The following is a 23,116-nucleotide window of genomic DNA, read 5'->3' as shown; positions in this document are numbered from 1 at the left end:
AAGTGGCGGCACATGGACGTCAGTCCAAATGCTGTATTGGGCCTAAGGTCTGCGAGAGTCGGACCTACCGGTGGACTGGCACGGTACGCTCACTGACATGGGGAGAAGGGCAGAGAGATGGTGGAGGCAGAGGGGCCGGCGTCCATATTTATGAATGAACCCGAACTGTTGAGCGCACCTTTCTAGAAATTTCCCAGCCTGGTGCGCTGGTGTCTCTTGCTGGCGCTCCCCCCTTCTCTCTCTGTCTCCCCCTCACTCCCTCTCAGTGCATTTTCATTTGCTGCCCATCCGCCGAGCCCGCCCCCCCAGCTCCCCCCCCCACCGCTCTTCTCTTGCAGCAGACTCCGGCTGGCTAGTGGATTGCAGACAGCATGTGTAGGACTAAAAGCGCCTCTCCTCCTTAGCACCAGCAATTTCTTTTCATCCGGCTGCTCGAGTAGGTAGGTTGGAGTCGCAGGCTCGGCTGCCCAAGGTGTGCTGTGGTTTGTCGTTTGCATTACCATCTGAAAATGTCATGTCTGGAGTGTGAGGAGTGTGAGGAGTGTGAGGGGGAGCCGGACTGCTGCAAGGCGTCTAAAGCTGCCGTCTCTTCTCTTGTCTTTTGCAGGTTTCCACTGGGCGTTTTCTTTTTTTTGGGGTTTCTTCTTCTCTGCCTCCACGGGCACAGAGGCCATTCTTCTCACGGTCAGTCAGCAGGTATGGTGCCATCAAGCTTTTGTGTTGCAGGGATGCTGCGTCATTCCACATTACTGTTGCAATTGTACCCTAATCCCGGCGTTCTTTGTTCTGCCGAACTCTTGTCTAATGAGGAGCGAGCCTCACCAGTGAAGAGCCATTGTCTCCTCGCTTCTCAAGCCCTCATAGATGTCGGGGGGCTCGAGAAATTCAGAGGCTCATTTACCTTTCCCTGCCGTGTCCATCCCTGCTGCTGTGTGGGGGGAGGGGATGTGTCTGAATGTATGTGTTACCGGGGCGGGGATTTGGGGGAAGGTGGGGGGCGGATGGCGATATACAAGTGAACAGAATTCTGCATTAATGTGAAGTGCTAATTGTGCCATGCATCAGCACATCACCCTGTCACCCCGGTCCTTCGGTGGGCTCTGTCTAGACACCGTTGATTATTCAACCAGGAGAGGCGCCCACGAGGCACAGGAAAAGTCACCCTGGTGACAAATTTGGGGAGAGACAGCACAAAGAAAAAGATGAAAAAAAAAAAAAACAAGTGCCCCTCCGGAATTTAAAAGCAGGCTAATGTTTGGCGAGGGCTTCAGCGTGTCATGTTGCGGTGGCAGCCCCCCAGAGCCTGCTGACCTCCTGTTTGAAGGGGACAGCCTAAGCAGGGCTGGCGGGTCATCTGCTCTTTTTTGTGTTTTTCTTTTGAGGTGGTGGCCCTACTTGTGCGATGCTCCTTTGTTCCTCGGACTCGGCCTCTGTCACCATCTATTTGTGTGTCTCTTTTTTGTCTTTTGTTGGCTTGGTGGGGTCTCTGGTTTATTATTAATGTTAGCAGGCGAAGTGCGTGATAGAAAAATAAATTCACTTGACCTGAAAGGCATCTGCGGCGAGCGCCTTTAGGCTCCAAGCTGGGCTGTCATCTCTGTGGAGTCTGCTCGTTCTCCCAGTCTCTGTAGAGGTTGACTGTGCCATCTTGAAGCTGGTTGGTGTGCCCAGTGGTGGACGGTTGGTCCAACTGGAGTGCTGTAAGAAGATTAGGAGAAATGACTGAGACGTTCAAACCACTGCAAGAGCGCCAATCAAAGAATACGAGGCACAAAATCGCATACAAATATGCATTATGGGTGAACTTCTAGTCAGTCACATCATAAAGGTGTACAGGTAAAGGATTGGTGTCGGTGAACTGGGGGACATTCATCATTGAGCTTCTTACTTGAGCACCCGCCATTCAAAAGTGTGCAAGGGCCGTGAAGTACTGAAGAGCCTGAAATGCACCACAATAACGGATGACAGCAAAGGCGCAGGCATCAGGCAGGGGTATTCGTCTAGCAGACCCTTCACCCTGTGAGCCCCCATTATCATTGGCAATGGCTTCTGCTCTGACCAGTGAGCAAGCTTGTTAAACGCAGCCTTGTGACGTCAGGTAAAAATGAATGTCTGTCAGTAACGAAGTGGGGCCGCAGAACCCCCTACAGACACTGATAGCTGCCACGACTCTCCAGGTGACCTTACAGCGGGTGACCTTCACACTTGTGACAGAACGCACCTTCATGAGGAAGATGGACACGTTCTGTGGGGCCGAGATGACGCTCACCACATCCATCAGACCTCTCGGCCTCCTTTATCCAGGTCTTGGTCACAGGACGCTGCAACTAATTCAGACAGCAGTGGGATCAAAACAATGCCAGATAGGATGCCAGCATACTGCCAGGCACACTTGTATTCCCACCCACCCACACTCGGCTATGCCAGCACACTTTGAATTGGCCAGTTAGCCCGACTGCAAGTCTTTGGACTGTTGAGGAGAAACAAAATTCTCGGATTGCATCTGCAGGGTCAGGCAGAAATGAAAAGTGCTGTTACCTAAAAAGTCCAAAACAGGAATGTGACCTGTGAACTGGCGCGCTCCAGTCAGCTCCGTCTGGTGTCTCTCTCTCTGTTATATAGCGCCTTTTAACGATCTATCCACAGGGCCTTTGCAATCTATCTGTCCTTATAGTGCCTTCTATTGGCTTTGTAGCGCCTTTTGTATCGAATGCCTACATAAGCCTTTCTAGCACTTACTGTATATCTATCTGTCACTGTTATATAGTGCCTTTCACGTCCATCTATCTATCCTTCATTAAAAACAATACCGTTCCTTTAATAAACAATAAATCATAATACATTTAATGAAAGTGGAGAGCTAGAAAGGTGCAGTGCCATCGCCTGCTGCCCACTGTGTGTTTGTGGTCAGTGGGTCACCCATTTCACTCGGACCTTTGGCTCTTTGCAGACGCCTGAGCCTGGCAGCTAACCGGCCTGTGCTTTAAATTTACACAAACGGGACGACTGCCTTCTGCCCACTGTCCTGTAATTACTATGGAAAGCCCCCTGGGATGGCATCTGCCAATAGCAGTGCACCAAATGACAAATATTGATTGGCATATTGATATATTGTTAGTTATCTTGTCAGATTTTTCTTCCCCTTTAATGTTACTCGCCAGCACAGGAGCTGAATGGAGTGGGCAGTTCCTGAAGAATGCGGCCCCCGATTGTTATTTCTGTGCTCATCTTTAAATTAGTAGGAGGGGTCTTGAGCCTTAAAATTCAATCGCAAAATGAGGACAAGGCGAGCAGTTCTCTTGTTATTATGTGACTCCTCTTCAGATTCTGCTGTGTTTTGCAGTTAACCAGTTAAGCGGAATGAGCGACTTTGGAAGATGAATGAATTTACTGCCCGCCGTACAGTACAAGCTCCCTGGTGTCACGCTGCCGTGCCTTTTTACATGTCACCTACTTATTGGCGTAAGTGGACCCATGGAATGGGCAGTCAGTAGAGTTGATGGGAACGTGAATGGCATTAAGAAGATGTAAAGGGTCTTCAAAATGGCGCACAAAGCGTTCCTTTATCCTTCATTGTGGTACAGCGAATGACGAGGCTAATAACCAAATGAAAAGACAGCCAAAGGTTGCCCCCGTTAAAAAACCCCAAAAGGCGCTTAGAGACGCCACACGGTGGCAGTGCAGCAGTCGTCCGGTGTGTGAGCTGGTGAAGCTGCCCGGCCTGGCTCTCTCTTTGGCTGCTAACCTTAACCCAGGAATAAGCTTTACACATTTGAATGAGCAGAATGTCTAAGGATTTAGGGCAGGTGCTCATAGGCCCGTGTGAAGACGTGACAGACAAGGCCCAGAGGTCTGGAATCACAACTGCTAGACAGGCGAATGGCCAACAATTGGGTGAACTTTTGTGAAAAGGGCAGAGCAAAAGTCAAAGTCAGGAGTTAGCAAAGGGAAAGGAAGTTGTGAAGAGTTGTCTGGAGAAAGAGAGCGCGCGCCTGCAGCCACTGGCCTTTAATTCAAGGAGATGGCCACAGCAGAAGACGACACAGAGAAGTGCCCGAGGGATAAGTGGCACAGTAACGTGAACGATGGGACGAACATAAGCAGAAGTGAAACCACCCAAAATGTGCGCCAACTACCACAGATCATGGCGGGCAGATTCTGGAGTGTAAAGGAGGCAATTAAGGAGGTTGTTGATATGGTAAGAAATGGAGAAAGGCAAGACGTACAGAAAGGTTTATTTTTCAACATGTAGTCTTAGTCACCGTGATAAGGACATGCGCAGGCCCTCAAAATGCTGTTACTTACCCTGCGCTGTTGGTAGTGATGACCGATAAAATCCTGAACGTCGTTTTAACAGGGTGCACGAAACGCCTTCGATCAAGGCCAAGACCAGCGAATGTTGGGGTCTTCAATGTGTGTGCCTGTGCTATGCTAGGCATGCTAGCAGGGGGTATGTCATGATGGGCACCGGGAAAAAAGCTGAAATAGGCTCAAAAGAGAGAGAAACTACCAACCATCTTCAAAGCGGCTTATCACTGATGAATGTTTAAGTAGTTTAGAAATAAGCAACAGGACTGCCAGTCTAGCCATGCCCACTGGTACCCTTCAAGGCTCAACCGAAAGTGCACTCGTAATGTAGGCTGCAGAGTCGCACATGAGTCTACCTGATGTCCTCTTGCATCCCATTCCTCTCTCCCAAAGAACACCCAACACTCCAACTTGTAGGATTTTGACGTCGTAACACACTGGGACCACCGACTGAAGGCTCTTGTCCCTACTCTCCAAGTGACTAGAAGGATCCTGGTGACACAAAGCAAGGCAATAAAATTAGTGAGAGAGTAAGCAAATGTACAGCAATACAGAAGACGACGGATTTTGGACTGCATGGCCTTGTGGGTAATTTGAGACAAGTGCAGCTACGAGCCACAACTGTGCTCTTCTAGGGCCTTTCGGGTAGACCTTCTCCTTTAGCTCACCCTTTGCCTTGAGCTGTGACCTGCGGCCCGTTTCAGATGTGGCGCCGGTTGCGAGGAGTTCATCTTGATGCACGTGTTGACAACATGCTTCCGTATGCTTGATAGAAGTCAACTGTGAATCGTGCAGGTCTGAATCATCACATGAAAAGTGGAGAAGTGCCAGCTAGAAGCAGCAATGCCAGTCTGGATGCAGGTCTTGTGAAGGCCCTCAAGGGGCCAACCGCCAACCCAGACCCCTGATCTGCAGTCACTGCAGTAGCCACACATTCAGATTTTGAGGACGCGCATTTCCCATCAGAGTGTTCTGATGCTGTTTGAAGAATTTAGAAAGTGTGGCGTAGAGGGGCAGCTCTTTGTAATGGGGGCCGCTTAGTGGTGTCAGGCTGGGGGACTCTGTGCTTTAAATCCCAGTAAATAGCAGGGAGCAGCCTGGTGGAAAGGCGCCATATAGAACACCAGTTCAGAACTCCTGGAGCAGTTGCTGTCTTTCAGAGAAGAACCAAACCTCCTAGCAGTAAGGCTGGCGTCTATGAGGCGCGCCAGGAGGCCGAGATCTGTGGATGGCGGTTCATGGACCCCTGTATTGAGAGAGGAGGAAAGCCACAAGAAGCCTGAGACAAGTTAGTGAGGACCCCTTCTGTGATTGTCCCATTTCATGTCACACAGAGGCCTCTCCTCTGCTGTCCTGAGGACGCGTGACTCTTTTCGATGTCCTCTTGGGTTTGGATGATGTTGCAGATGCCACCACATCAAGTTATCCTTTGGTTACTTCATAAGGGGGCAAGGAGGATGTAGGAATGTCCTGATGTTTCACTTCCAAGGCATTGTAGTCATCCATCTGATGGCTGCCATTGCTTTCAAGATCATCATTTTTTTATTTCATTTTAATACTTGGGCACAGCAGCGGTCCATGATTTGGCAGAATGACCCCGTCATTACCTGTGCTTGACTCCACTCATACTGCGGCATCTCGGGGTCCTCCTCGGGCAGCTCTCTCTTTAACAGGCAGGCCACTGGTTGTTGCCCTGTGTGTCACCGATCTGATGAAAAGGCAGCTTAAAGACGGCGTGTCTGCTGGGACACCAGAGTCCTCTTCACTAAGAAGTACCCACCAAGTACATCAGAGAAGCACTTTGGCCTCTCCGCCCTCACCGCTGGTAATGCCAATGTCTACTTTGTGCAGTTCCTTACAGCGATCCTGGAGTTTCAGTGACAAATCCAACATGTCCAACACCTGTGAGCTGCAGTACCACTCCTGGACCAATGGAAGGAAGTGGTCTTGATATGCCATCTTCAGGTCCAGCTACTGTAACACAAAACTGGCACACTGTAGACATTCATTTATTAGAGGGCCTCCCGCCAGTCACCCTGACCAGACCTAATGAGGACAAACATGAATAGAAATAAAGATTTCCCTGACACAGCACAAAGGATGAATGGGCAATCCACAGACTCAAAACTGTCACAAAGTCCCCTTCTAGGCCACTAGCCTACAACAGTGCTCCACAGCAACAGTGGAAAGAAGCTTTAGGGGAGGAACAAAGGATGTCAACTCCACATACTAGGAAGTGCATTTCTGTCTCTGGCAGCTGTGCCCACCACTGATAATACAATTACCAGCTTTTATTTATCGCTAAAATAATACGCAATGTACCAGAAAAGGAAAATCCTGCTATAAAAGTGCTGAACTCTTCTAAGATACACGTGACAATCCTCCAGCGTGTGCAGCGTGGCTTTGTATGTGTAAATTACCGAGATGGCCGAGTCGGCGACTTCTAACAAGTACGTTCACAGGGGGCGAACATTGGATTTCTCATCTCATGTGATGCCAGTCCTGTGTCTGATGACTTGTGACATCACAGGAAGGACATCACTCGCCACCGACTGCTGGCTGCCCACTCAGCTCTTTGCTCGTCCATTAAAGAGTCGTTTTGTCACCGCAGCACTCGCCAGGACTTCCTCGTTCAAGTCTTTACTTCCCTAAATCTACAGCAGGTACTGAAATGCAAGCATACACAATGGACGAGATCATCAATTATTACATATTGTATAGATTACAGCAGATGTACACGTTTTAGAGGACACGCCGATACAATGCATTGCTGCACCCGCCACACGACACCTCAGCACCAGACTTGTTTGAATTGAATGGGACAGTGTGAGGGGGTTTTGTTTTTACGCTGGCTGGTGTGCCAATCCTGCCACACACCAACAAGTTTTCCCTGTAAGTTGGTGGACCTCCTTGCAGGGCTGGACGTGGCTAAACGTCACACCCAGGAGGAGGAGGAACTGCAGGATAAAGGCCTTGTTCAAGGGCGCAATGGAGTGGAATCACTTCTGGCATTTATGGGATTTGGACTGGTAACCTTCCATATTGCCAGCACAGATCCCCAGCCTCTCCCGCTATACACATTCTAGGCATTGCTGGATATCACGGACCACTTTCAGAGGGATGTTTAGCAGAACAAGTCCATGGACAAGGAAAACCAGAAACTAATCGCTCAGTCAGAGTGAATGGGCGCTCGGTGCCCCCGCCTTACCACTGGGGAGGACGATATCCATTTTTCTAACGTGATTAGTTCAGTATAATGTGGGCCCGCGGTATGTTACCACTAAAGTCACACATTTGCTCAGGGGAAGGCCTGTGCTGCACACAGCTGATTTGTTTAGTCGGACATATTGTATAAAATGCTGTGTGACTTTAATGCCGTCTTTTAGAAAACACAGGCGGGTGTAAACCCAACAAGATGTTCATCCCAGTGCGTTAGGGTACCATTGTGCTCCTGACACTCGCTGTAAAGAGTGCAAATGTTTGTAGTCACTTATGAGGAACCAAAGCTGGTCAATCCATTGGGGGCGCATGCTCTGAAACTGACCCTCCACACCAAGAGGTGCCGTTTGGGTAACTGAAGGGGCACGCGCCACGGACAGACTTTAAAGCACCAGTCTTGTTAATGGCCTGTAAGCTGGTTAGTCCCTGTTCCCAGAAGGGGTATCACTGCCCTGTAGGTGACCGGTACACAAACACTAACTGATCACCCGCTGCCCCTTTTCACATTTCTGTTCAATCGTCTGGGCGGTCGTGAGGTAAACACGACGGCCGAATCTCAACAGGATTGCCTCTGGCACGTCCTTCACTGCTCACCTTCTAAACGGGAGCCTCCCTACCTGAGATTCCTTGGTTTTCCTAGAGAACAAAATGGATCCGAGCCGTCGCAGGAGATGAAGGACCAAGCCATTGCAGCACGTTTATAGCCAGGCCTTCAGATCTGATGAGTACTAAGGGACTTTTACGCTGGTACAACTGTGCCCTACCAGCACTGGCATCAGCTTCTGAAAGGGCAAATGCTCATCTCAATGTGAATGTGCGAGTCTGTGCTGAGGGGTCTCTTCTCGATGGGCTGCTGTGCTCCTGGTTAGCATACATAACTTAAAATAACCGCAATGTGCTTAAATTCGATTGTGAACTGTAATCTTACAATGACGTTCAAGTCGGTATGTCTGTGCGTTTCGTAATGTCTCCTTCGAGCTGACAGTGACTACGCCTTACATGCCATCTAAACCCTACTAACCATAACAGGTGACAAGTCACAAGTTGACTGTCACTCCTCCTTCTTCCACGTCTTGCTCTCAGGGCCACCTCACCACTGACTACATTAGACATTGAATCTCATGCTGTGAATGGAGAAGCAGAATATAAACGAGGTTTGGGGTCCTGGCGGTGGCCCCGTTTAGTCTTGTTGCCCATACGATGACGAGAAAGCACAAACGTGACGTATAAAAGATTGGCTTCATGCAAAACAAGTAAACGTCAGAGGTCCATAATTGTGAGACGCTGCTCCAACAACGAACGCTGGCGACCAGCAAAGATGGAGACCGGAAGGGGCGTGGCTTTGGTGTGAGGGATGTGACCTCATTGGTCTTCCAGTAATTTCTCCTCCTCTACTCTATAGGACCAGTCAAGGCTGATTAATACTCCTGCGCTGAACCTACGGTGTAGATATGTGTGCCATTTATACATCCGTGTCAAGCCGCACCGCAGGCACATCCCTGAACGTTAGTTGCCGTTGTTTGCAGCCTACATGAACAGTGGATGATCCATTAAAGTGCAGTTTTTGCCCTCCAGGATGACCGCCACCCTCACCACACATTTTCTTCCCTCACACTTTACCACTTTTTCATATATTTGCTGACTTCCAAACCGGAAGACGAACGTAAAACGCCTCTGGTGAAATGCGTAGCCACCAAACTGGCCAATCAGAGTCGTAGCGGTCTGAACAGAGTTTGCGCAGTCACATTTTTGAGGGGCTGCACGTCAGGCTGTGCCATACACAAAAGTATAAATCAGCCTTTACACCCTTCTCATTCCCCATTTTTATCTAAGCGTAAACCTGTAAAATGCTCCCCATGCCCACGTGTCTGACAAGAAAAGGTAAAAAACACAGCGATAAATGGTGAAATACGAAAACACATGCATCTCTCTAGCAGAGGATCTGATCTGTCCATTGTATGAGATGATAGTTGATTTAGCTCGTTAATTCTACACCTCGCCTTTGACTCTGAGCACGCTAACATTAAATAGAAAATGCTGCTCGATAAACTGAGCTCCGCAATGTGAACCGTAAGCTCTGTCCAGAGTCTACCAAACGTACCGCCTTGATCTGGATGGGATGCTTCAGTGCTGGAGTGCTGTTCGACAATTCTTCTTACGTTGCTAAAAGCGATTTTTGGACGTGAAATGCGTGTGATCCCCTTGCTGGCTGACAGGTAGTTGATCTACTCGTGAAAAGGGCCCACTGGGACTGATGGAGTGCTCAGGACACAACGCTCGGTGAAGGGCGCGATGCACAAACAAGCTGTAAATACTGAAATCAGTGTCCAGTAGTAAGAGCTTGGATGGACGAGGACAGGCCACTCAGTCCAACGTCAGCCGACTCGCCTAACACGGGTCATCAAGTTGAGCCTTTGCTGTTGTCCGCACTACTTGGTAACTCACGACGCTTACGGGCGGTTTGTTTCCATGAAGGCGGATGTCGCGAGTGTGTTAGGGCTCACGAGAGGGCTGCTCTGTGTGGGGGGGCAGTTGATTTGATTGTTTTGTGGGTGATGATGCCCACTTTTTAAAGCAAGAAGGGCACTCTTTAGCATAGGAACAGGATGTGACTGGCTAACAATCTTTAAACAAAAGGTGGCACCGTTCAGTGGGGTAGTGGGGTACTCCAGTTACAGTCTCCATTTCCATTCATCGAAGTTGGACACACCCTGGTGAAAGTGGTCATGCTGTGGAAGATGCCACCTAACACCCGTTGTATCTGTAAATACAGAAGTTGATGTTTTCAGCTCCTCCAATTCCAAAGTCCAGGAAGCTGGTGGCCATTTGGTAACCAAACCCGGAATGTCGTGCCCATCTAATTCCCTGCCAGCAGGGCTCAGCTTGCCCAGAGTGAAAGCAGAATTTGGAGCAGCATGCTGAATGGATGACCTGCACTCAAGGTGCAAGTATGGCCGCTTCTGCCCACTGCAGCTAAAAGGCACGGCTTCCTAAATGTTGTATTTGCATGCCGGACCAATCAAAATGCCAGTCACGGAAAAGCTAGGCTGTCTGGTTTCAGCTCTTTTGTTGCAAAGGAGTGCCAGTGAATTGGGGCTGGAGTCTCGAGCCTGGCATCTGAACGCTCGTTTCGCTGACATTGGGAGGCTTTGGAGGTGACTTGTGGCTGCTGTTAGACACATTAGAGGTGACGTGGCATCTGTCTTCAGCGTTTTTTTTTTTTATCTTTTTACTTCATTTTGATTCACCAGAACAACAAAGGATAAAAGAGAAGCCCGTGTCCCCCCCCCCAGCCCTACATCTCAAATGACCCTGTGGGAGAAAAGAAGGGGGATTGAGAAGGGCAGGACAGTAAGTGCCAGGGTGGTACAAGACCAGTAAGCGGCGTGTGTGTGTGTGTGTGTGTGTGCAGAGCGCCCCCTGGTCACAGCTGTGCTCCGCATTGGCGTGTGGTTAACATAAACATGATGCCCCCTCGATGGATTCTGGTTGCCATGGTGACGGCAGTGCTTTCAGGATTTTCAGATGCAATTGTTGCTAACGAACACATGAACTACTTGGCAACAAAAGCCTTTGCTTTTTTCAGGCCCACATATTGCCTCTTCAGGCCCCTTTGTGTTTCTTTTTCACAAATTCTTCCTTTTGGTTTGTTTGATTGTGCCACAGATTTGCGTGCGCCGAATACCCGATGAAAGGCTGTGCTGCACTGCTTTGATCCACGGCACCATTAAGGGGCAAGTGATCGGCGGAGGGCCTGTCAAATCAAGGACGAGGCAGAGGAAGGAAGAGCTTGGAGCTCTTTGTCTTGTGGCGTTGTGGACACTGCAGATGCCCAGAGTGGTCAGCTGAGTGCCCCAGATTTTACGTGAGGCATTTCACATTTAGAGGGCACGGCTAGCAGGGGGGACATAACAGTGCCGCACTTTCAACCATTCACACAATTACAGTGAATAGCAATAATAAGAATACCCGATGACTAGACGGCCGTATGCCTTCACTAGAAATGCAAATGGCTTCAATTCAGGAGGTCAGGTAACTGCAAAGTGTCGATGTGTGTGCGCTGCTGCTTATAAAGAAAACGCAAATTGTATTATCCGCTACATCAACCCAAAGCTCATGTTCTTCTGCATTACCAAAGAGGAGTGCGTCCTGCAGGCACCTCTAGGAGTGGTGGTTTACCTTACAAGTCTTACCTGCTCTCTTTCGTACTGAGCGTCTTCTTCCCCTCAGTTTTCCATTTCTCGTAAAGCAGCTCCATTTAAAACAGACTGTTGAGACTTCTGCTGTTCATCGATGTTAGTGAGCTACTGCAATGGAAAGAAACAGCAAGTGATAGCCATGCATATCGGCCATATCGACACTGTCAATGTAAATCAGCCAGCCTGACAGCCAGCGAGCGAGCGAGCGAGCGCGCGTCCGTTACTGGGCTAAGGGACCCACACCCTGGATCACGCGTTATCATTAGTCTGCCTGTCCCGTTACACACACCGTGTTGAATATGGCGTCACACTCACTCAGAGAACTCACTTCATAGGAACTCGCCACAGAAAACCAGCCAGCCTCGTCCCATACGCTGTCATTCCTGGTCACATGAGGCTCCCACCCAAAGTGACAGGGGACAATTCAGAGGGATGTGCACTCCTAGTACCCTGTGTGTCCCTGTGTGGGACACTCAAGCTGTGATGTCTTCTGTAAATCAATATTTTATACACTGCCTGCCTGTCACAGCAAACCCCATGGTAAGGCTTTTTACCAGAATGTCATGTGACAAAGGTGACATCACGTAAGGTGGATTGGCAGTGACAAAGGAGTGTTAACGATGAATTAATAAGAACAACAGTAACGGCCGACATTAACGTCAGTGTTTTGGGTCACCTGTCACAAAAGCCCACCATAGCCCACTAACTTCATTACACTTTGTCAGAGGTGGTTAGATTTGTAAGTGCCAGGGGTCACTAAGCCCTCCTGGGACGGCCTGTCACACGCTGATCAGGTGCTGTTGGCCTGACTGATGCCAGGATGCTGCCCTGCAGGTAGGAGCTGAAGAATGAAGGAACTGACCTGGTGGGCCAGGTGGGCTTTGATAAAAACACGGCCAGCATCCTTACAATTACAGTGCAGATGGGCAGGGATGTGAAAGGGCAGGGCCAGGGCAGGTTAGGCCCAAATGAAAAGGCAGGCACAGAAAGAAATGGAAGAAATATAAAGTGACCATCACTCGCCCCGAGTCTGGAGCGCCATGCAAGGATTGTAATGTGTGTGCCACGTGGGCACACGGCCAGACTTCTGACTGGGTTTTAGGGCATCAAATCCTAATTTCACTCAATGCCATGCAAATCAATTCATAACTTTTAGGTAACGGGTTTTTGTTTTGGATTTTTGGTTGATATTCCGCCTTTCTCCATTAAAATGAAACTACCATCAAAATCCGAGACTGTTCATTTCTTTGTAAGTGGGCAAACTTGCAAATCCAGCAGGGGGTCAAATACTTTTTCCCCCCACTGTATTCTGAATTCTAGTTTCGGTTTTACTTTGTCTTTGTTGTATTTGTGTGTCACGTTATGTTTTTTGTATTGTATTAACTCCGTATATGTAGCAGGTTTGGCTGTTTTCTGCTCTGTCTCCTTTATGTGGCACCTAGGGAGGCAGGGCCTCCTGACCATGAGGTTCTGTTGAAATGTTTAGAATGAAACTCGGTCCTATAAAGCACACGTCGTATCTTTACACTGTTGTGACGATGACATCACATGTCACACACCCCCGGTTATCTAAGCGTAACAATGTGCCAGTGTTCCAGCAAACACCATGGCATGTTGTGTAATGCCACTACTTTAATTTCAAGGCCAAATTAATTTTAACCCACAGAACTGAAATCAGCAGCAGGTAAAACTTCAGATGCAAAGAAAACAAGCGTAAAAAAAAATAACAAGAAATTCGGAAAACATCAAACATGACCAAACTCCTACTGAGCACCCCATGTCTTGGCTTGTGCAGAGGCTGGCATGAAGGGGTGATTAAGTGCCCAGCGATGCAAGTTCAGGAGCACTGATAGAATGCCAGAGGGCATCAGGACGGTATGGCGAGGCTGCGACACCCGAGTTGGTCACTTTGTTTTATCTGTCTTTTATATCTTGACCATCTGGCATTTTATGGGTACATGAGCAACAACTGGGGCACCACCACGCTGACACAATGTTATAAGGAAGTCCTCTCGCTGCGATGGTCCGTCCATACAGTACACAGTGGACCAAATCCAAGGAGTGCATGCAGGAAAGGCGTCGCCCGGTCTGAGGGCCTCACGAGCCCCCCAAGTGATCCAAAGCCCACAGCCTCGCTCCTTCCCTTGTCTTCAGTTCACAATCGAGACCAGCTGTCGCCATCTCTCATCTCTCCCGTGTCTGATGACGGCTCCTTGCCATTCCCAGGTATGGATCAGTGTCACCCATTGGGTGCCTGGGAACACTGCCTTTCAAAACACCTTTGAACACCCAATGGGGACAGAAAAGCTGCTTTTGATGTGTCAGCCACAGGAGCCTGCCGGTCACTGCTGACATTTGCTGTGAGATTGTGTGCAGCGCTGGGGGACTCCAGCGGAGACTAAAGGATGCAGTCGGCCACGGTGTATTAAAAATGCATGTTGGCCAGGATTTGTGCCGCCTTAATGAAGCTCACTCACCATCCATCACGTCTTTATGAGCTACAAGCCACGGGTACTGCCATGCAGGCCATGCCTCTGTTTACCGCACACAGCAGCTGGCCACGGTGACAAACACCAGTGCTTTAAATCCTTCAGCTGCACCAAACAGTCGAGCTTTACACGAGCAGCTCAAGTTAGTGTGAGGCATGGCATACATCTCCGCCGCGAGTCGCTCCTTTATCAGATTTCATTTTTTGACAGTCATGGCAAGTTACCTAATTAGGGCAGCATTAGGGCAAAGCCTGGCTGTCCATCAGGTGACCTGTACATCTCTTGGTCTTCTTCCGGGACTCCCGTTTCTTCTCCAACCCCAAAGATACAAGATGTGCATACGCTGACTAAAGACTTGATGTTGGCATAGTGGGTGAAAGCATGAGTGTGCCCTATGACAGACTGGCACCTGAATCAAGACTTGTTCCTGCAGTTGGCAGGTGCTCAGAAAGTAGGTGGATGGGTGGGTTTATTTTAAAAAACGGTGAGGGCATTTGGGTAGCATGGTGGCACCTCCTTTAACTCCAGGCTGCCAGGGCGTTTTATGTTTCATTTGTTACTGGCTCGGCGGGCATCAGTCCCCCAAACTGTACAAGGGCCACAACAGTAGCACCCCGTTATTACGAAGTGCTCAAACAGTGACAGTACCAATACCAAGGAGTTGAGCTGGCACAACATACCAGCATGCATGACTGGCATTTCCAAGAAAGAGTGGCACCTGTACAGAGGGCCTCACAATGGCCATAAGTGATACCACCCCACAGTTGCTCCCCTTGGTGTACACAGCTTCGGACAAGTTATCATCATCACTCCGAGGCATTTAAAGCAGCTCACCATTCTGGCGTAAATGCCAGTGTGGTGCGCCTCTGCCCGGCTCCGTTGTTTGGCTGGTTAGATTGTTGGTAGGCCTCTCCTTTGTAAGCTGCCTCGTCATTGTGGGTGATCAGGCCTGTGATGGCTGTGCCACCAGCACGTGTCTGCTTCTGGACACACAGTCATGGCAGGGGGCACAATGCACTACCCTGTGTAGTGCCCATGTTGAGGATTAGTGAGGAGGAAGTGGTGATGCCAATTCAGGGCTCTGGTCTCTCTCTGTTTGACTTTAATGTTACATTTGATCTGTTAATAAAAATGGCGAGTCGTGTGTGTTGGTTTTTGAGCCATTCGTATCAGAACCTTTCAATGAAGGCTTTACTTTCCAGAGGATTTGTCATAAAAAGGAAACCCCTGAGATGGTGCAGGGCAGCAGGCTGACAGGAGATGCCACACACGTCTTTGACTCTTTTAATAGGGGGGTCCATTTCCAGGATGTCTGGGAGGGTTTTGGACTGGACATGGTGGTACAGCCGTACGGCACCCCTGGGGTTCTTTACTTGGGCCTGACTGGACACATCATATGGGGGTCACCCAAACGTCACTCACAGAGACGTTTAGTAGATAATTAAAGAGGAAATTAAGAACGTTACGAAGGGCAGGAGTGCGGGGGGTTTGGTCAAAGTCCTTGAAGCTCAAACGCATGTGTTACAGCAAATAAGGGACCAAAGGCTGTAGGACAGCCCGCCTTTTCTTGTTCGTGTAGAGCGTCCTTCACATGTGGGGGACATTCAGTGCTGGCCTAACGAGAAACAACAAGCGTAAAAACTCTGAGACTTTAAGAATTCAGCCAATCACCCATCCGTTAATCCTGCCGTCGCATTGTGAGGGGCAACTCGGGCTCCATCACTTGACAGGGCACACAGTAACTAACACATGGTGCAAATACCATGTATGCCCGTTACTGACATTTAACAGACCCTCCCCAGGTGAGAAGACGGCAAGGCAGAGTTTTTACCCGCTAGGTGCCAGTGCTATCGACCTGGAAATAAATGAGCAGTTGCCAGGACTGCCATACTTGCTGTTCACTTCAGTATGCCACTGGGACATCCGTGTGTGCTTAGCATTTGAGCCCTGCGAGCCCAGGAATACCTAAGGGGGGCATTAATGCCATGTGCCAGTGTAGCCTCCAGAACCAGAACGACTACTCTGGGTGCTCATGGGACTTTGTACATCTGAGATGGGTACGAGGGCAAGCCACTTCCCCTGGTTAGTCGGACTTCATTCCTGCATGCTGGCTGAACTCGTCAGCTGGGCCTTTACTTCTTGGTTTCTGTGCTTGTATGGCTGGCTGCTCTCTCAAGGACATTTCCATTTTGTGGCACTAGACCCTCTCTCTTTAGTTCATTCACTGCAGACCCCTTCGTCTGGCAGTGCCCCTGTGTGGCTGGGGCGCTGCTTCAACAGGCAGGCTGTTCGGCTTCCTTCACATTTTGGGGCTGATTTTCCTCACAAAGTTGCACGTGTGAAGTGACTTTTCAGTACGGACTTTACGAGCGGCACTGAAGCACATGGATCTGATTTCCAAGAAGACTTGTTTCAGGTCAGCCTAAGGCCTGATGGACTGCCCGCTGCACCACTGCTGCCCATCATCATGCCCCATTTGAAAGCAAAGAGCCCATCAGCTATTATTACACCAATGTGATTTTCACGTAATTCCAAGGCAAAATGAAGTCAGAAATGTAAAGCAGTCTGCATAAATGGTGCCGCTTGTGCGAGAGTGATGCGTCTGTCACGGTCAGAGGTTCCCGGGGGGCGCACATGTTCAAAGGCACTGCATAAGGCAATGATTTCCAGCCCTGCTTTGCCTTGGGGGGCTGTAGAGCACAATGAAATATGCGTAGGGTGAAGGCCAATTTTCCCTTCTGGGATGGAGGCACCGGAGGTCAGTGCTACTTGATTGCTGGAGCTGAACGTCAGTCTGCGTATCGACGCCTTAACCTGCGAGTGTTGGGCTTCACGATGTACCCGCTGCCACAACCCTTTAATATCCAACATTGGGAGGTCCCTGTCATCTTGCTTTGTGGGACTGAGTAAATCCAAGTAAATCCCACTCCACTTGAACCGGCCAGCCTGCGACCCCAAGTGTAAAGCCAACTGTGTGGAGCATCCTTGGGCCTCCAATCAGATGTGCTGCCCACCCGCCAATGAGTGAGTCGTATCATCGCCCCTGAGTAATGAGGGGCTGCCATGGTCATGTGACGCGGGGAGTTGTGCTCAAGCGTGGTGCTTGCTATGAAAGTTGCACTTTTTCAGTTTTGTTTGCGAGTCACGCGACACGCTGCAGCAGTTACATTCGTTAGCTTCGTTTGCAGGGCTCTTCAAAGGGATTCTTACATTTATTTTTCACACTGTGTTTTACGTGACCTCATTTTTAGTTTTCATGCTCGTTGCTGGTGGTGCCGTCACGTGTCAAATATGACAACAACCAGCAAGTCGCCACCCGTCAGTTTACGTATGTTCTTTTCATTAACAGCCTTCGTTAGCGACAGTTTCCTCAACAAGTAGGGCGGCCCGTCATCAGGGTCCTTTGGTTTTGATCCTCTTTTCGTCTCAGCTTTCTGCACTTGTTTTGTCCTTCATGGTTTGGACGCACTGGTCCTGTTTCGGTCTTTCTAGCTTTGATCCTGGCACGGCACGGCTTTCCCTTCCATCCTCCCCATCGTCATCATCTCCTGGTCGGTCATCCTTTCCCAGTTGACTCCCAGTAATCAAGGCCACTGTTCCAAACGTATGGTGGAACTTCAAGCACAATAATACCTGAAGGTAATACTCATGTCTTTTATCTAAGAACACACTGGGCATGTCTCTTGATACTGAATTGATGCTGAAGTTGTACACTGCACAAGACAACAACAACAACAACAACATTTATTTCTATAGCACATTTTCATACAAACAGTAGCTCAAAGTGCTTTACATATTAAAGAATAGAAAAATGAAAGACATAATTATAAAAAATAAATCAACATTAACATCGAATAAGAGTAAGGTTCAATGGCCAGGGGGGACAGAAAAAACAAAAAAAAACTCCAGACGGCTGGAGAAAAAATAAATAATAAAATCTGTAGGGAAGAGCAGCAGTCATCGGCGCACAACCGGCTCGAGTCAGCTGGCGTGAAAGGCCTCAGGGTCTCGGCGCTCCTTTAGCTCCTCGCTTTGTGAAGGCACAGGCATCCGTAACCTGGGAGGTGATTAATACTAGCGATGGCACCTCCGACAGTCACATGTCTCCAGCCACTTTTAACTTTGTTCTGGCTGAGATGGCACTTGGATGCCATTTTGGGAACAGATGGTCTTCACGGGCACCACAACATTTTTTGAGGAGTTTTTGATGGCTGCAGCCATCTTGTTAACGGTTTCCTGTCACATAACATGTGATGACCTGCTGTGCCTTGCCATATATAAGATGGTGGTGCACAGCAACTTGTTCGTCTAGTCAGGAACAAAAACCAAAAAACAAAGGAAACTAGTTAGAGGCAAGGAAACAAGTTCGTCTTGGGCCAGATGCACAAAGTTGTGTTGGAATTTGATTTTTCTTTAGTGCTTTGCCTTCCAGACTTACGCTCATCCAAGTCCCTTTTGTGTTTTCCGTCACCCGGTACTGCTTGTGCTCGTAAACATTCATTTTTAGCCTCAGTATTATAGTTCAGTTGGCATGCTGCTATCCTGCAAGTAAGAAGGACTTGTGAACATGGCGCCGATGGCTTGAGGAAGGCACCTGCAGTCTCGAAAGGCTCCATCCTCTCAGCTTTGGCCGCACTTTGATACAAACGACTCCTGTGGGGACCCTCAGTTGTGAGAGCGTAACGAGCAGCAGTATGAGAGTGACGTGTGCTCATGAACTCATGATGCCTGCAGGTCACCCCAAAGCATCTCCTTGTTCAATGCACACATGACAGTCTATGAGCGCCCGAGTGGGGATGACTTAAGATGAATATTTACGGAAGATGACAAAGAGACATGAATACAGCTGCCACCTCCTGCTCTACACGATGGAAATCCATCACACAGGAAGTGAAGCGGCCCCAGAAAAAGGCAAGCGATCCAGAGAAGCGTCACAAACACTGAGCAGCCCTCCAGAGACGATTCTGCTGGGTGCGTTAGAGGCTGAGATCGCTTGAAAATGTCCTGTCGAGTCAGGAATTTGAAATTGGAAATGCCAGCGCCGCCCTGAACGAGGGAAGTAGGCTGAGTGTCACTTGTGTGAATGTACATCCGGGGTGCCGCTGTGCCAGAGGCTACATGCCAACATCACCCCTGTGCCCAGTGCCCCCTAGTCACTTATCCCACATCAAAATGCCATCCACCTGTAGATCCTTCAGTTTGGAGGAAGATGGTGAAGGGACGGCTGAAGGTGCCAGGCGGCGCTTGTGGTACTTTTTACTGGTCGGTTATTCCTGCTTTAGCTCTTCTCCTCTCTTCTCTTCTTTCATGTACTCTTTACTCTGCTCTTCTTTCCCTGCAGTATAAAAAAGTCCAAGTCCATTTTCATCAGCCTCACCCCTGATATAATGTATGACTGGCACATTTAAGAATTCCTTAGCCATCTCACCACTTTGCTAGAGCGGCCTGCACCCACGTCCAGTTAAAAAAACCGATTCAGAAAATGGAGATATTATACGATAAGCTCCCATCTTTTTATTTAAGTAACTTACATTACAAATGTTTATGTGCTGAAGTCAATCCACAGCCATTAAACGAGGAATCATAAATGTCAGTTTATCACGGAGAGCTGCCTCTTTAGCTCATTTAGCTTGACAGTCAATGGAGCCCGTGAATGTAGTCGGTGTGAAGGACAGTGTCAGTGTGTTTCTTATCGCTCTCTCGACATGTTGTACCAGTTCAGCGTTCTCAAAGGCACGCTTGCCTTGAATGCACAGCTGTATTTTCCGCCACCTCCAGTAATTCTGGTAATATGCAATTCAAAGAAGCCTCTTCATAAAAACCGCAGCCGTGGATTAGGCCTCTTGCTGAAAGCCATTAGCTGCCTGCAACTGCTGGAAGTGTTCAATGGGAAGACAGGGCTGGTAAACAGAGGGGGCAAACGGGCACCGATATTCCTAGAAGTGCAGCAAAGCTCATTTGGAGTTTATACCTTGAAGGCGGTGGCGGCAGCAGATAAAAAGTAAATACGCCACACTACAGCATCCCGCACATTCGGGGTCACAGTTCAAATGAGGTTGTGTGTGCCCACCCGTGAGACTGCATCACTGGGTCAGGCAGACTGGATGGCTGGGAGTGGGTTGTAGGCCTCCAGCTCAGAACAGTAAACCAGCAACGTGCCGCTGACATCTTACAGCATGATGGCATCACCAGATGAGTAAGCACACTGGCTGTATTGGCGTCTTATTGTGCCTCTGATTCAGCGAGTAGTCGGTATAAATACAAAGAGGTTCATAGATACTGAATGGTGACCAAAAAAACATGGACAGGCTCAGGGAAAGAGGCAGTCAATGACAGAAGCAGCACGGATCATCATGGCAGTGCAGAAAGAAGGGCACTGCCAGGTGGTTATGTGCCCTGTGTGTGCACAGGTAGCTCCAGGAGAGTCTGTGAAATGAGACATGCACGGAGTCTGTTAATTCTGTCCTAGAGGGTGGACACGTCGACCCTACAAGTCAGATGAACACATGACACTGCTTGGAACAAGAGAGAAAGTGGCAGGACAGCAGACCAATCTAAAGGCGGCCATGCTGCCCTTTTAAAGTGGGAGGCTTGGCCAGAGGCCACTTGTTTCCCTCCGAGTGTACGGAGCAGGGCTGTCTCTTCCTTTTCCAGGGGGAGGCCCAGCAGTATGACTAGAGAGTTGTGGCCTGCGCTCACGTCATTGTTTTGGTCTGTGCAAACCTCCAAGTACAGGGCCAAGACGGGCTGTGTGATCCAAAATATCTTAACAGAGAAGATAAGAGTTCAGACTTTGAGGTCAGCTGGTACTTTCAATTCAGGAGTATTGAGGTCAGCTAGTCGTGGGGCCCTCCCGGAGTGTGGCGACGGGTTTCACGTTAATTAGCACACGACAGTAAGGATCTCTTCGTATTCCGTACATGGGGCAATAAGGACCCCATGTCCATGGGGTATTCACCGTTGACGAATGGTATTTATTACTTTCCTCGTGTGCCACATCTGGGGGTCCTGACCCGATTGCAGTGGCCAAACATATTAGGTGATGAGCACTGTTTCAAAAGTGATGGCGTCAGATCAGATGCCATTCTAGGCTCAGTGAGCTGCCCATCCACAGTGTCTTCCCTCACTTTATTCACATCTGCCCACCCAAAACACTTAGGAATCACCATGAGCTGAGTTGTGTGTCCTTTTACAAAACATTTGACATAAAAGTCATGATTGAGTAGGCATGAAGTTTGACATCATACGCCATTAAACATTTCACGGATTTCTTACTGGTTCATCCAGCTCGAGTTCCACACCATTCATAAGCCCAGCCTGAATGTTATTTGCAGTGTGTAACTAAAACTCTCTTTTTATTTTGATGATTCCTTGTTAAGCTTAACAAATAGGCATAGATAGGCCTTTACGGCCTTGAGCGTCTTCACAAGGCACAGTTACACAAAACTCCTTGCTTGTGGGATAGGGACCTGGTTTTTTTTTTCCTCTCGGGATGGAAATTCACCTCAGAACTCATGCAATGCCAACATTTTCTGTTTCAGCAGTTGACCTTCTTTTGAATTGTAAGTAACTGCTCTCCGGCAAAAACACAAGACAACTGCAACTCGGCAGAAGGAAGGGAGGCAACTGCAGCGGCTGCACACCATTCACCACACTACCTGGTGAGCCTTCAATTCCTCCATCTTTGTCCATGCTGTACTGCTTGTGTCTGCCTATTATCTAGTGCCCTTCACATTATCTGTCTGTCATTGTCTAGTGCCTTTCATCTATCTGTCTGTCTGTCTAGCTGATCTTTGTGTTTTACCCACCCAGCCATCCTCATTGTGCCCCTGGTTTCTGTATCGCTGTTTGTCCTTTGCAAATGGTGTTAATTAGAGTCATGAACGACATGCTTCTGCTGTTAATTGTTTTACTGTTTTGAGGGATTCTCGGTGACGTCACCATGGGCACCATTTTGTGTTTTTGTAGTTGCATGCAGGCTTTGCGCAGCATGAAAAGTGCAGACACTAAATGATCCTCATCTCTCACACACTGTGGGTTGTTTAGCGGCTGTGCTCTGCTCCTCGGCTCTACATTTAATCTGCGTTCAGATTTTTTACTGGTTTTGCTCTCTTGCCTGCTTATGGCTTACTCCTTCCGTTTTGGACGCTTTACTGCAGGCCTGATTTCTCTCTTGGATTGATCCTGTGTGTGGCACAGCAGGGAGACTGAGCGTACCTCAAATTTCAATTCTATCCGTTCTCCGTAATATTCAAACTGAGACTGATGACCTGCTCTGTCTCCTTTGTATTTTACGACTAATATCCACACACATATGGACAGCATGGTGGTTAGTCTCATTGCAGCCCCCCTTGCCCTACAGACGGAGGTGAAGCCCACCCAGAGTTTGTCTGTTCTCCCACTGCTCATGTGATTTTCTCCTTATCTCAGAATGGATGACTTTCCTTCACGGAGGACTGTGAATTGACGTTGTGTTGGTTTGTGTGAAGGTGCAGCCACCTATGGATTGGCACCTCGTCCACATTCTGCTCCTCCCTTATGCTCGCTGCTGCTGGCTTCAGAAAATGGATGGATATTCATATATTTACATGTGCTTATTTAGCTGATGGCTTTATTCAAAGAAGCTAATAAATAAAATGGATGTTTCCACATTCCTACAATGTGTGCAACGGCTCAGTCTGGCACAGTGGTGGGCACTGAGTCAACAGATTGTGAGAGTCACAGTTCACTGAGGGCACTAGGGGGCACCACTGCCTGATGCACCGTTCTTTGGTACGGTTTGTAATGATGTTCAGGCTGCTGCCATCACTTGAGTACAGAAGGAAGTGTGCCGCTTCTATGCGGGCTCCGGGTGTGTCCCTCTGATTGATTTGGGTTTGAATTTGTTCCTCGCTGGTTGGA

At 48.8% G+C, this 23,116-nt stretch overlaps 1 protein-coding gene across 14 annotated transcripts in view; it reads left to right on the top strand.

The window, feature by feature from the left end:
- Positions 1-23,116, top strand: part of LOC120530706 (microtubule-associated protein 2-like) — a 126,134-nt gene that overhangs the window by 28,306 nt on the left and 74,712 nt on the right. For 8 of the 14 annotated variants that reach the window (XM_039755165.1, XM_039755172.1, XM_039755169.1 and 5 more), the window contains exons 1-3: positions 334-440; positions 608-696; positions 21,757-21,876. The gene's annotated coding sequence lies outside the window, so the exon portion shown is untranslated. Of the gene's footprint in view, positions 1-333; positions 441-607; positions 697-21,756; positions 21,877-23,116 lie in introns of those variants that run through there. The other 6 variants (XM_039755159.1, XM_039755160.1, XM_039755162.1 and 3 more) reach the window with 6 other exon arrangements.

Source organism: Polypterus senegalus, chromosome 6, assembly GCF_016835505.1.
Source record: "Polypterus senegalus isolate Bchr_013 chromosome 6, ASM1683550v1, whole genome shotgun sequence".
NCBI lineage: Eukaryota > Metazoa > Chordata > Cladistia > Polypteriformes > Polypteridae > Polypterus > Polypterus senegalus.
This window is presented reverse-complemented; position numbering and strand designations above follow the sequence as displayed.